We start from the raw sequence: 15251 nt of genomic DNA, 5'->3' as shown, positions 1-15251 counted from the left end.
AATTCTTCTCTTGAATCCTCCTTCACGAAAGAAGAATTAATATCAGCAGTTAAATGTTTGTCAAAGGGTAAGGTGCCAGGCCGGAAAGTTTTACCCTTTAATTTTATCTTCACTTCTCCTCCTTCCTAAGCTATTTAAATTAATTCATTATTTTCTCTCTTAAAAATGCTCTTTGGGAACGTTCTCGAAGGCAGCAATCTGTGTAATCCTGAAAAAGGACGGTAATTTAATGCCTGGTGAAAAGTATTGTCCCCATCTCTTTGATCAACAATGACTGTAAAAGTTTTGCAAAGGCTCTTGCTTTTAGACTAGCTGACCTTACTCCTGATCTCACTGCCTCAGAACAATCCGGATTGGTAAACATAGGAACATAGCCAATAATTCCCGTATATTTCTAAATATTATTAACAAGGCAACTAAACTCACCCCAGCTCTTGTTGCACTCACTTTAGATGCTGAAAAGGCTTTTGACAGGGTTAATTGGCAATCTCTCATTAACGTTTATAAGTGGCACAGTTTTGGTCCCCAATTCTTACAGCTGATTTATTTGCTTTTTTCATCCTTTCGTTCAACTGTCATAATAAATAGAATTCAATCTCCTTATTTCTCTCTTAATAGAGGCACTCGGCAGGGCTGCCCTTTATCCCAGTTACTATTTATTCTTGCATTAAAACCCTTTCTCCATCAATTAAAGACATCTGATACTCTTTCTGGTTTCAAAATGGAAAACACTCATATTAAATATATTGTATATGTGGATTATATTCTCTTATTCATCTCACAACCAGAGTCTTCTCTTCCAACCTTTTTTACAGTACTACATTCATACTCTGAAGTCTCAGGTTATAAGCTTAACGGAGACAAATCTGAAGTTATGCCCTTAAATAAATACTGTATTAAGGACTCCTTCGTTGTGACCAGCCTTTCCTGGAACCCTAACAAGATTAAATGTCTGGGAATTCTTTACACCAATAACATTAGAGATATGTTAAGAATGAATATGGAAAATATGATTTTCAGAATAACCCATGTTGTTGAGGGCTGGTCACCATTTTTCATGTCCTGGTGGGGTCGCTTGGATACTATAAAGATGATGCTACTCTAAATTGTTATCATCTTTCTTCGGATGATACCCATCAAGATCCCTGAGAAGTATTTCACCACCTTAGATAAAATGTTATCTTGTTTCTCATGCAATGGTAAAAGGACTCCCAAGTCTGCAGGAGGTGTCATTTTTCCTGATCTTTTTCTTTACCATAAAGCATGTGTTATAAAGCAAGTACAAGGTTCCTGTTGGAAAATGGCCTTTTTCCTGGGTTATTCCCCAAAATGTTGCTTCTGACCTCCTGTTTTTGATACTGTGCTGAATTTTGCTTTTGCTGGCTTTAGGACTCTTGGCACTTTACCACTGTTGAACAGTGCTAACGTGCCAGTGCTCTCTGTCAAAATTGTATTTGTGATTGGTTTATCCATGATTTGCATATATGAATTACCAGTAAGTCCCTAGTATAGTGCACCCGGTGTGCCCAGGGCCTGTAAATCAAATACTACTAGTGGACCTGCTTCACTGATTGTGCCACCCACATGAATAGCTCTGCAAACGTCCCAGACCTGCCACTGCAGTGTCTGTGTGGGCAGTTTTAAACTGACATTTCGACCTGGCAAGTGCACCGACTTGCCGGGCCCAAACCTTCCCTTTTCCTACATGCAAGGCACCCTAAGGTAGGCCCACGGCAGCCCCATTGGTAGGGTGCAGTGTAATTTAAAGGTAGGGCATGTACTGGTGTGTTTTACATATGCTGATATTGAAATACTGCTAAATTTGTTTTTCATTATTGCAAGGCCTTTCTCTCCCATAGGGTGACATAGGGATTGCCTTGAAATATCTTTTGCGTGTTAAGTCCCATTGGGGGCAGATAGAGATATGGGGTTTGGGGTCTCTGAATTCACAATTTAAAAATACATCTTTTGGTGAAGTTGGTTTTTGAATTGTAAGTTTGAAAATGCCACTTTTAGAAAGTGGACACTTCCTTGCTTAACCATTCTGTGCCTCTGCTTGTCTGTGGAATATACTTCTGGGTCAGGATGACAGTTGGGCTGTTTGTTAATTCACTCTAGACAGGAATACAAAGGAAGCTGAGGTGTGCCCTGCATATCCTGATGGGTCTTCCCTGGCGGGCTAGAGTGGTGGGAAGAGCTGACACTTGAACCTGAATAGGACTGAGCCTGTCCTTACATAGAGCAGACTTCAACTCCCTGGAGTGTGCCTGGAGCCAGGGCAGGAAAGGAAGGGTCTTGTGCACTACAAAGACTTTTCACTGAAGTTTGCCTACTTCAGAGGCACAAATGGGTACAAGTACTGGGCCTCTGATCCAGCAAAGTTAGAATCCTTCTGGACTGAGGACATCCTGCAGGAAGAAGAGCTGGATTCTGTAAGAGGAACTGCCACTCTGCCCGTTGCTTTGATGTGCTGACCTGCTGCTTGCTGCTTCTGTCCTGGGAGGGAAAGGACTGGACTTTGCTTTCTACATCTTTCTTCTGAAGGTTCTCCAAGGGCTTAGACTGAGCTTGCCTCCTGTTAAGAAGTCTCAGGGACATCAAAGACTTAATCTACCAGCACCTGGGCTCTCTTGCTGGGAGTCCTGACTTGTTAAGTGGTGCCAAATCAATTTCCTGGGCCCTTGGGAGTGAGTTCTGGTACAACCAAGAAGAAACTAAGTACAGCGACTCCAGAGCGACTTTGGAACAGGTACTGCTGTCCGACTTTGTGCCTCTGCCTGCATAAGAGCTTCTGGTTCCCACTGAGTGAAACCCCCGCGACCGACGCCACAGATCCGACGCCTCCTCAGAGCCTCCAAAGTCCTGCCACAGCGTGAGCCCCGAGTGCCGTGTCACCGACATCCGTGACACCCAACTTTGACTTTGCCACAGCACTTGTGGCCCTGTGATGTGATCTTGACACCGCAAAATCGACACCTCATGTCTTGACCTGCAGGATTTATAGACCCCACCTTGCTGTAAGGAACGAGTGCCTCACCACCGACACCACATTACCTCCCCTGCAACCATAGTGAACCAACACCTCACCTCCCCTGCCTAGCAGTAAGGAACTGACGCCTCACCTTCCTGGTAGCAGTAAGGAACCAACACCTCCCCGATTCAGTGCAACGTCTTTGTTTCCTCGTTTTCCAAGGTACTGTACCTGGGGTACATGCGGCTTCATGACTGGCCCGCACTCCCTCACGATTGGCGTTGGACTGTTGCTAATGTCTCCGTCAAGACATTGTGATATGCCCAGTTGGAGCTACTGTGTTTCTAAGAGCTATATTAGGATTTCACCTTTGAAAATTCATATCTTTTCTTGTATATGTTGGATTTTTGCTGTTTTGGTCTTATTGTACTCAGCTAAATATTGGCTATTTATCTAGACTGGTGTGGAGTACTTTTGTGGTGTTTTCTCTGTATTACTGTGTGTGTGTGTGTGTGTGTGTGTGTGTGTGTACAAATACTTTACACATTGCCTCTGAGATAAGCCTGACTGGTCATGCCAAGCAGTGGCGTAACGAAACCTGATGGGGCCCCACTGCAAGGTGCAAGGAGGGCCCCCCTCCAACCTTACTCAGGAGCGCTCAGGTCAGGGTACTGTGCTGAAGGGGCTACCTGGAGCTCAGGGACCTCCTCACATCATGGGGGCTGCGGGGGCCTTTGTTATGCCTCTGGTGCCAAGCTACTAAGGGGGTGAGCAGGGGTTATCTTAGCTGTGCAGCTCCCTTACCCTGACTAGAGTCAGCGTCCCTACTTGAACAGGGTGCAAACCACTGCCAACTAGAGACCCCATTTCTGACAGTTCCTTCTCTGTTCCCAACAAAACTACCTCTAACTAGAGTATTCACTCATCCCTCCCTTTTCTCACAATCATATACTGTTCACATTTCAATTTCCCCAAGTTCTGGATGTCATCCACAATATCATATTCTTGTTCCCTAATCAAGCCTTTTTTTTTTCCAATAAACCCCCATATGATCAATTTCTCAACAGCCCTATGTGGTACAATAAACATTAAACATTTAATGGGAAAACTCTTGTGTGGAGAAGTTGGACTGATAAGGGTATTTATACTATTTCACAACTAATTTCCAATAACTAAGTGCTTTATGTTGGCTGCATGGTGGAATAATGCATGCCTTAACAATGTGGTCGGAACCACAACTGTGTTGTTTCCACGCATGCCTTTACCACACATGCCTTTACAACAAATTTCGTTGTAAAAGCATGCCTAGTAAAGGCATACATGGAAATGGCATGTGAAACGGCATGCATGCTTCTTTCATGCAATCGCCCTGAAGCCCAAAACTACCCCCACCCCTAATACCTAAACTACCCCGACCCGAGCCCTAAACAAAAAACTATCCCAACCCCCTCACCCGCCCCTAAAAACCAAAGTACCCCAACTCCCACCCACCCTGAACCCTAAGGAAAATTACCCCGACCCCTGCCCCATAAAACTAAACTTTCCTGACACCCCAACCGCCTGAGCCCTAAAAAAAAATTATCCCGACCCCCCACCCTGCCCCATAAAACTAACCTACCCCATCCCCCTTCCTGACCGGAGCCCTAAAAAAAAAAGTTACCCCGACCCCCCACCCCAGCCCCTAAAAACGAAACTACCCCAACACCCCTCACCCTCTCTGAGCCCTAAAGCCTTCCACCAATAAGTAAACTAGCCTGACCCCCACCCACCCTTAGCCCTAAAAAAAAAAGCTATTGCGACCCTCCCACCCCGGCCCTAAAAACCAAACTACCCAAGACCCCCACCCACCCTGAATCCTAAAATAAAAACTACCACCCCACTGCTAAAAACTACCCACCAACCCTACCCCAACCCCACTTACCTCACTGTGTCTTCTCCCGATCCTTCCTCCTCTCCTCTCCCCCTCCTCCCACCCTTCCTTAAACCTTCCCCCACTCCTTTAAAAACAAACTAGCACGCCCCCCACCCTAAGCCCTAAATAAAAAAAATATCCAACCCCCCCATCCCAACCCTAAAAATAAAAATTGCTTGACCCTCATGCTAAGCCCTAAAACAAATACCCAAACCCCCCACTCCTGCCCCTTAAAAGAAAATAGCCCACTCCCGACCCCCACCCACCCCAATCCCAATAACTTAATCCACCCACTACCCCCATTTACCTCACCGCGCCCTCCGCATCCTCTCCCGAACAACACATTTTTTTCTGTGCCTTAACCGCACATATGCTTAGCTTAGTACATGCGTGGTTAAGGCAAAGAAAAAGCCATGCGTTGTTCCGGCAAGCGTGGTTACGCTTGCAAGGGAAATGTCTGCGTTGTTTACAATGCATGGTTAAGGACGTTTCCCCTTTCTTTTCAATTTCTCTCTGATTCTTTTTATCACCTACATTTAATAAACAGTATATTTTTCTTAAGGATGGCCTTCTCAATGCACTTAAAACCTTCTCTTCCTCCTTGCATAAAACTGGGGATTTCCAGTCTTACCCTGTTCCTTCACACCCCATTTCTACAGTATCAGTACTTTAGAAACATCTTATCACACTCAATCATAACAGATCCAAGTCCAAACCAGAAACTTTATGGGAACTTGATTTGCAATGGACATGGCCTTTATCCTTTTGGGATAAAATATGGGCTAAAATTAATTCTACTGGATGTCCAGCAAACTTAACACAAACGCTGTACTACTTCTACAATAGACTTTTTTATACTCCAGCTCATTTATTTAAACTCAAGCTTCTTAAACAAGATTTATGTAACTCACTTTCCGGGTTTTATGTTCATATGTTTTGTCTATGCCAGAAGAGTCCTACTTTTTGGGTTCATGTTTGGGACAGAATTCTTGCTGTAACTAAGATGTCGGCTGCCTTCTCTGTGGACAAACTTTTCCTCGGTGGCTTGCATCCCATGTGGTCTAATAATAAACAAATTGGTAAGTTAATAGACCTTTTATTAGCAATTGCTTTACAGGTAATCACCTCCCATCGGAAATCCACAGACATTGTCAACGTTCAACAAGGGCGCAACCTGGTAAGTCATAATCATGGACTTGATAGGTATTATCTACAATCTGTCTGATTATCAGTCAAATGAGACATTCTGTTGTCCCTCCTTAGTGCTTACCTCTCTCATGTTGCCACTCCACCTGCTCACTGACTTTCTTCGCCAGTTCTTATCACGGCATATTATAAATATTGTTCACGTTATTTTTTTGTAAATTGACCATATTTGCATATTGCCTTACTTGGAATGTATATATGCTAGTATATGAAGGCTACTCTTAAGTTTTTTTCCTTCTCTTTCCCCCCTTTCTCTCTTTCTTCTTTTCTTCTCCCTTTTACATGTAAATGTTATTTATCAATTGCCTTCTTAATCCTGGTTCTAATTCATTCCATAAAAATGTTGTGACATGGTTATTTTATATGCTCACAATTAATAAGCTAATTATCCAGATTGTTTATGTTTTAGCATGTACAATTGTACTCTCAAATAAACATTGTGAACTTGAAAGAAAGAAAGAAAAAGAATTGCCAAGATGGGTGTTGGCAGGGAAGCCGGCAAGGCCACAGGTGCCCTGGGGCTTCCCCTATAGTCCCCAACAATAAATAAGCATCTGTCCCAGGTGAGCCCCGGCATACCCATAAAATACAGAAAAAAAAAAAATAGGGAAAGGGGCTGCTTACCAAGGAGGTAGCCATGCCCCCATTCCAAAAACAAAACAGACAGTCTTTCCCCTGGGGGCCAAAAGCCCGACTTGACAGCAGGAAACATTTTTTTAAAACATAGCGGTGGGGGCTGCCACCATGGGCATGGCGATGCCCCCACCTGAAATATATGTTCCAGCAATCTTTCTGCTCCCTGATGTCATCAATAATGTCATTTGGTAAATCATAAGTGATGTAACATGTGAGATCACAAGCAGTGCCTGGGAGGGTTGCACATTACAATTAGCTCTGCTCTTTCTGTGTTTTTTTTAGTTTAAAATGTTGATGTTGTCACTGACATATTCACCTAACTAGAATGCTAATTTAAAAAATGGTGTTTTCAGTTAATTTCTAAGGTGTTTTTTTAAAACAAAAACAGATCTTTTTATCACACCTAACTATAACGTAATTTTTACCTTTGATTTTTTCAGCCAATATATATATATATATATACATATATATATATATAAACAAACGTTAGGAAAAGCTCACCATATGATTTGGCGAAATTGTAAATTAGTGGGGTACTGAATTGGTACAAATTTGCTTTCATTAATATGAATATTCTGATTTAATAATATATTTTCACTTAATAACATTTTGCGAGTGGCAGGAAGGTTAATGTTTAATGTTTTTTGTTTGAAGTTCTGTGAATTGTTATGTGTTGATTTGTTTAGTTGGACTACAGATCCCAATATGCATTTCTATTGTTATAACATTCACCAACTATATAAGAGGAGACTGGTTACAGGACTTCTGAACTCGATAAAGACCTGTCCGGTCGAAATGCGTTGTTCGTTTGCTCACAGTCTTCAATAAACATTAAACACGGAGATCTTGATGGAGTGCTTTGCCTAACTTTTGTTCTTATAATTAATTCGAGGGGTCGGCTCGCCCTCGGCACGAGCACCAGTAACTTGAGCGCGGCACTAATTGAATTAGCCGCTTTGTTTTGGTTGAATATATTTATATATATATATAAGTATATATATATATGTATATATATATATATATATATACTTATATATATAACCCAATGGTGGCCACCAGTAGGTTGTTATACTTAGGTCCTACTTTCCATAGGAAAAGCATTTTTTGTTTTGCCAATAACTTTAGGGGCGCCTGACAAATATTCCAGAAATTTTCAAAACTAGTGTAACACTCAGTTCAGCTGCTGTCTTGAAAGTTTCATGAATCAAAGATTTCCTAGTTTGGATTTACTTAGAGATAGATGTGAGCAATATTTTGCATTCTGATGTTTTTTGCACTTATGGTGGTTCAATTTTGTATATTTGTGGTGGATGGAATCCTTTGTTTTGAACCTTAGATTTTGGACAGACTACATTTCCCATAATACATTGGTATGGGTAGTAGTGGAGATACTATAAATAAGAGACATTGAAATGAGACTAAGATATTGTGAACAAGACCAGTAGGTCGAAACGCGTCGGTGGGGATGGTTTGGTGACCTTTTTTGACTGCAAATAAAGAAAAGAGTTAATTTTTTCTCCTGGAGTGCAGTGTTGCAGTTGTTTTCAACTGTTTGTTTTGGAATTCTTGGGAGGAAAGGTCCATTCCTCAAGACTGCACCAGCATGAAATAGCGCGCCATAAGGAGGACCAGTTTGTTTGTGCATATATATATATATATATATATATATATATATATATATACATATATATATACTTTTGTACATGTGTACTGTCCTCTGCACTGATCTTGGCTCAAATGTAACAATTTCAAATATTCCTTAAAGGACTGCTCCTCAGTGACAACACCTCTATATATATATATATATATATATATATATATATATATATATATATATATATATATATAGCGATATTTATGTGTTCACCGCGGCCTCAGGCTGTAATAATATATTACAAAGTGCCTCTGCTTACTAAAGTGCAAAATTATGAAATTATGCAGAATAAATATCACCATTGCTCAAAACAACTTGTAAGCATTTTCAGCGTTACCGTACTGCACATCATTATGACACTGCCTGGCAAATTTACATTTGAACTTAGTTTTAGCAGCTCTATTCTTTCTATAGTAAAATCTTTTAAAGTCAGTTATAAATATTTGACAAATGTCCAGCAATAACAGCTACTAAAACTAAGTTGTTATCATTGAACACCAAGCGCTGTATACCTCATGGAGTTAAGTTTGTCTTCCTCTGTAGTGATTACGTAGGTACGATGCACTTTAAAACAGTCATTTTAAAAATGGTGCCTTTGTCTGTGAGCAAGGCGGAGTTGACCGCCAAAACCCGGTAGCACGAGTACGAGTATTTGGAAAATAAACTGAGTTGTGAAACCCCCTTGTTGTTGGCGCTCCTTGTTTGAATGTGCAGTGAAATGGAGACATATATATATAGATATATTAACGACTGGCGGTCACAGTAGGTAGTTATAGTTAGAACCTATGTTCTATTGAAAAAGCGTTTTTGACTTGGCTATATCTTTGGCTCCATTTGAGGAATCTTCATGAAATTTTTGCAAAATATGTGTGCCCACGAATCTTGTTGTGCATGTAAAGTTTCAGGTTGATCCGTCAAGAGGGAGCTGAGAAAAAGGGGGGTGTGGGTTAAAAAAAAGTGTGTTTTTTTTCAGCCTGAACTGCTGGACGGAATTACAATAAATTTGGCAGGATGGGAGCTCTTGGTCTAGGAAGAGTGTTTTTGTTATTTGGTGTAAACCCGTTCAGTATTTTTTTAGATATTAAAGAAAAATAAATTTGTATATCTGGGCAGAGCCTAACCACAGACCTAATGGTGAGATCTGATTGGCTGCCAGCACTTCAACCAGTAAATTATGGCAGCCATCTTGGGACCAATATACATGATTGAATCCCATTGAAATGCATTGTAGTGAACGGTAGGTTTTGGGGGTCACAGAATAGAGAACGTATAAAGGGTGATAACAAATTGTAGTTACAATATAAATCATTTGTTGATGGTACAATACTAATTTTAGGAATTGTGGTGTGTTCTAAGGTGATTTTACCCAGTTGGGATTTCATGAATCATGTTTGAGAAAAAAATTGTTTTCTCATGATTTTCCCACAGAGGTTACGGAAGATGCTCCAGAAAGTAAAATGAGAGCATATTTTCTGTAAATTCACACTGTCTTTCTCAATCATATGAGAATGGAATCAAACATTCTCAGTAAAACGTACTTCCAACAGGACCAGCATGTCCTACTGCAGCCTGCCAGAGCAAATGGAGTGCTAACAGTCTTACTTATGACAAAAGTGTGGCACGCATAAAGCCATCTTGATTGAATCAAACTGGTAAAACTTAAAACATTTAATTTAGAAAGGAACAAAATGAGGGGGTTCATTTTTTCATAGAAATTATGATTAGTGCTGTAAAAAGAACAATTAGGCCACATTTGAAGTGCGTTCTAAAATATCTTCCTTTTGAACTTCCAACAGGAGCAGCCTGTCAGTAGATTTCCCTGTGTTCTACTGCAGCTTCCCAGAGTGTTCTAAAGAACAATGAGAGCACTACCAGTCTTACTTATGACAAAAGTGTGGCACACCTGAAGCAATTTTGAATGAATAAAACTGGTAAAACTAAAAACATTGAATTTAGAAAGAAACAAAATGAGGGGGTTCATTTTGTCACAGAAAGTATGGTTTGTGCTGCAGAAAGACAAAATAGCATGTGTTTTAAGTAATTACTCAAATATCTTTCTCTTCTATCATTCTGACATGCGTACTGAAACATGTACTTTCAACACCAACAGCAGACTGCCAGTTAACTCCCTGGTGATCAGCAGCTTACAATGCTCTAATAAGCAACTAGATTGCTAGCATTCCGAATTTATGCCAAAAGTGTGCCACATCTGAACGCCATCTTGATGGAATCGAAGTGGAAAACTGAAAGGATTTTCTATTGAGGATACTTCAGCAAATGAGGAAATTAGGGAGCCAGGCCCTGCGTCCAACCACAGCCCCCCACCTCTACCGTGCATTGCAATGGGTGTCTTACTTAACTTTTAAAAAAACTAGAAATTCACTGACAAAAACAAAGATTACAGGAACGTTATACCTAGGTTCACATTTTACACTCCCAAAACCATAGAAATTCAGCTGTGATGGTTAGAGTTATTTCAAGTAACTATAACTCGCGCCCTAAGGCAACTATAACTTGTGCCTTCGCCATGCACTGCTAATTATCCAAGACAATACATCACTCATCACATCTTCCTTGAAATCATTGATAATATCACTGTGACATTTGCAGTAAAATTACTGATGAGAAAACTGTATATGACAAGGGCATTTTCTCATGTACAAGGGATCCCACATGGAACACCCGAGGTAGCAGGGTGTCTTGGTTTGTTCAGACCACCACTCTTTTATTAGATCAGATCTAATTTTGTTTGCTGTAGTACCAGTTTCTTTCTTCACTAATGCCACACACTTGCAAAAAGATGTTCAACTAGTTTTTGGTACTTCTGCTACTATAAAATAGCTAATACTATAAAAATATATCTTAGGAGGAACCCCCTCCTCAAACTTCCAATGAGACCATCAGATTCTCTCACTACACTCATTTTGTGCAATGTGCACCTTCTTATTCCCTTAGGGGTTTCCTGGGACTAATACCCCTCTAAAAGACTACCATTCATTTTATTCCAACCAGGGCATGTTTCCTGTCAAAACATAGAGACAGTCTCTTTCTTTCTCTCCCTCTCTCTAGCCCCCTTCCTCTCTTTCTCGCTCTATGAAAATGGCACAGGTTAAAATGTGCTTTGGTGATGTAATAATGGTTAAAGACACTATAATTCTGATACCATTACATGACAAGTATGTCTGGTAACAGGAAAATGCAGGGCAGACTGTTTTGACCCACTATTCACTATATCTGTATGGTGTCATGCCAAGGGGGGCAGGATGTTTGAACCCTGTATTTACTATATCTTGTGGTTAGATTGTTTGTTAACAATTAATCTCCATTGAAGTATAATGTGATCAAGTAGTCCTAAATTTGATTCACATAGCCTGCATCTTTTCTTGTCTCTAATGATTCTTAACCACCTCCTCTTCACCTTACGTGTTTGGAATTGTTTGAGTCTTGCCAGCATCAGCATCCTGTATTGTTTAGTTTCCATAAAGTTTTCATATTTGGCGAATTGTCTTGTGATCTTGATAATGTGATCTGCAGCGGCAGCCACCACAAATCTCAAGTGGAAGGGCGGGTAGGGGTGAAGGACAGGGGGGAATAAAAAATATAATAGAAAAAAACGTACCTCTTCCTGTCGCCACCGCTGCCTCCTGCCGCCTCACTCCTCTTTTTCTGGTGTCCCAGCACTCACTGGGACACCAGCACAGGCTCCCCAGCAATTCTGGTGCTATTTTCGTGCTAAACCTAGCATGAAAACAGCGTCAGGATTGGTCTGAGCAGCTTGGACTGCCACTCATACACTGCTCTGGGGTCTGTGCAGTTTCTCCACCCCGGCTGTTCAACACTGCTGGGTTGGAGAAACCCAAGTGCGCATGTGTGTTTGGCCGGCCTAAGACGGTCGCCCAAACACCCAGGCGCACTTAGGTACACTCTCTCCTCCTCCTCCCTCCTGCCTCCTGTGGCCCAGCCCTCCTCTCCCCTTCATTTACATGCTCCTGGCTGAGCCAGCAGCTGAAAGATAAAACAATAAAGAAATATCATTTTATCTTTCAGCTCCTGGCTCAGCCAGTGGGGTGATGCTCCTTCCCCACTGCGAAGGACCCCCCGAATCTGCAAGTGCCTACAACAAGATAGTGTTCACCTCTCTTTGCCAGTTTGGGATCCTTAACTGATTTTAAGGTACGCTTTAATTGTGTTAAAACATAGTATTTTGTCTTGTGACGGTCACAGATCGAATTGATCAACCCAATGTTTGTGTTTCATTTTTAGTCACCCAGAAGGACAGATTATTAGGGGCCTGGATTTCCAGTTGGATAGCAGGCCTACAGGTTATGCAACTTGACAATTACTTCATAACATAACAGGTAACCAGCTTAGCTATGTTCTGAGTGGATGCACTGAGTCGCAACAGCACTCATCACTAACACAACTTCTAAAAGAACGCATTAGACACAGCGCCTCGCACTGTCGTGCTCAGCACATGGCTTCAAACCTCAGCAGTACAACTATTCGCATATCTTGTCATCCGCATCCACAAAGAATAGCATCAAAGCTGTAAAATGGGGAAGAATACATGAATGCATCCCAGCAGGACACGTTACACCCCATTAGACTGAAACTGATGGCAACACCCTACCGCACTCGCATCAATGCACACATTCAACACAGATCCTTTACTGATTGTAGCCGGCTACTAGCCAATAGATGTTTTCATAGAAGAATGCACTGGTCTACTCCAGTCTTGCCCGCCAGTATCTAATATGGCTGGACTCGCACCTAAGCACTACATCAGCTGACCACTTTGATTCAGGTCAATGTAAATCCCAGAACTTTAAAAGGCACGCAGATTCTAAAAACACTTCAGCACCATACACAAGGTGCAAATGCACCATATAAATACATATCACAGAACACACTAAACCCTGCATATTATAATTTAATGTTACATGTCTTATATCAGTCGCCAAAGAGACATCCTGCCTGTTAAAGAGCAAATACGCTATTGAGAAGGAAATCTGAGTACGAAATCCACCGTTCGCCATCTCCCCTTCGCTCCGTCCCACCCCTCCCCCGCCTCCGAAATCCCACCTCGGACCCCACTCATGCGCTTCGTAATTATGCAAACTACTGGTCAAGTATTCAAGCTTTCCTGGATCAACTCAGAATACACTGTTCATAGAATGACTACCACACATCTGGATACACTTAATACCAATAATTTAAAGGGCAAGAGAGTGTTCGGTTGCTTGTTTGTTATGGTGAATGATCATCTAGCATATTAGGGGTTCCTTTGTAGTGGGTACTGGGCAGCCATGAGTATCAGTGACGATTTTTCTAATGAGAAAACATGCTTTGCTTAACCAGAAAAAAACAAAGAAACAAAATTGTTTTTTTTTCGGCACAGTTCCAAATTAGAATGGGAGAGGGCAGCATAGGACAGTAAATAACTTTTACAAACACATAACCAAGGCAGGCTGAGTGAAGGAAGGGCCTGGACAATCAGACACGTACATTCATTTCACCGCAGGGAAACATCCATACAGGGGCGTAGCTTCAGGGGGGTTGTTTGGGGTGTTATACGCCCAGTAATAGTATTTTCAATGGTGGTCACCTGGCATCGAGGCGAATTATGGTCAAGACTGTAAAAAATTCAGGACAGAGGATCAAAATTCAGTTAAAAAATTCAGGATGAGCGGTCAAAATTCAGGACAAAAACTCAAGAACAAACGTCAGTTTTACACAAACATCCAAGAGAGGCTACACCCCATTACGTTACCAGTGCATTTATTTACTCTTTTTTTTAACATAGCACTATTTATTCATTGTGACTTTTTGAGAATGCCCCCCTGGTATGCTACATTCAGGTGTCACATTATGTCCTTGTTCAATAGTAAATTAATGCCCTTCAGCTCTGTGTCAAGGCCATCGCCCCTACCCAAATCTACCCAACCTTTCTTGGAGAGAAAGCAACAGCAACATTTTGATTAGGTTGCTAAACATTTTAAAACCAACGGCAAACAGTTTGGGAAACATTACGGTAAGTAACCATATGCTAGTTTACACAAGTTGCAAAAAAAGCATCTGGCTTACCTCAACCTCCAGTGGACTTTAAACCTAAAAAAATAAATAATGAGGCAGAGCAAATGGAGTGGGCAACAGTCTCACACTTAAGGCCAGGATGTGAGGTACCCACAACTTGTCTGTGGTCTCACAGCACTAGAGTGTACATCCGGGACTCTACATTTATCTCAGAGCTGGGAGCCTAGACTACCAAGCAAGGATAATAAAAAGACAAGAATGAAACTGAGATCAGATAGGAGATCCAAAGCAACTGATTCAAAGGGTTGTTGCTAAGAACTGGATAAATAAGGAAGAGAAGAACAGGGTGGGACAATTCCTAAAATCAGACAAGATGGGCCTACCAAGAGTATCAGAAGGTATTGCGTACCTGGGGAGTTGTCTCTACAGACAGGAGAGAAACAGAAGGGGCACTGTCAAGGAAGTGAAAAAGCATCACCCACCCGCCCTGGCAAACTCTTCTGGTGCAATGGTCCACTGTATGTCCTTGTGAAGGGACAGCAGGAGGGGCCATACCCCTTGCAAGATTGTGCAATGCAATTGTCTGCTCTTTGTCCGTGTCTTAAAATGTTTTTGCAATTTACAAAAACCAAACCAATGATCTGGATTATTCATAAGTGTCAAAGTACACATAGAAGCTTCAAAATATTAGGGATGTAAATTGCACAAACTAAAAGTAAGAACATGAGAAAGATTTTAAATGTAATTAGTGTTTCATTAACATATGGTATTGTTTTCCCTTTATATACAATTATATCTCAGATTGAACTGGGAATCAGTTACCTTTCAATACCTAGGGA

The 15251-nt window shown here is 41.3% G+C and overlaps 1 protein-coding gene across 1 annotated transcript in view; it reads right to left on the bottom strand.

Annotated features, from left to right (window-relative positions):
• Positions 1 to 15251, bottom strand: part of MAP1A (microtubule associated protein 1A) — a 598226-nt gene that overhangs the window by 380553 nt on the left and 202422 nt on the right. The gene's annotated exons all lie outside the window — the stretch shown is intronic.

Source organism: Pleurodeles waltl, chromosome 3_1, assembly GCF_031143425.1.
Source record: "Pleurodeles waltl isolate 20211129_DDA chromosome 3_1, aPleWal1.hap1.20221129, whole genome shotgun sequence".
NCBI lineage: Eukaryota > Metazoa > Chordata > Amphibia > Caudata > Salamandridae > Pleurodeles > Pleurodeles waltl.
Note: the sequence above shows the minus strand (reverse complement) of the source record. Positions and strands in the feature narration are given on the sequence as shown.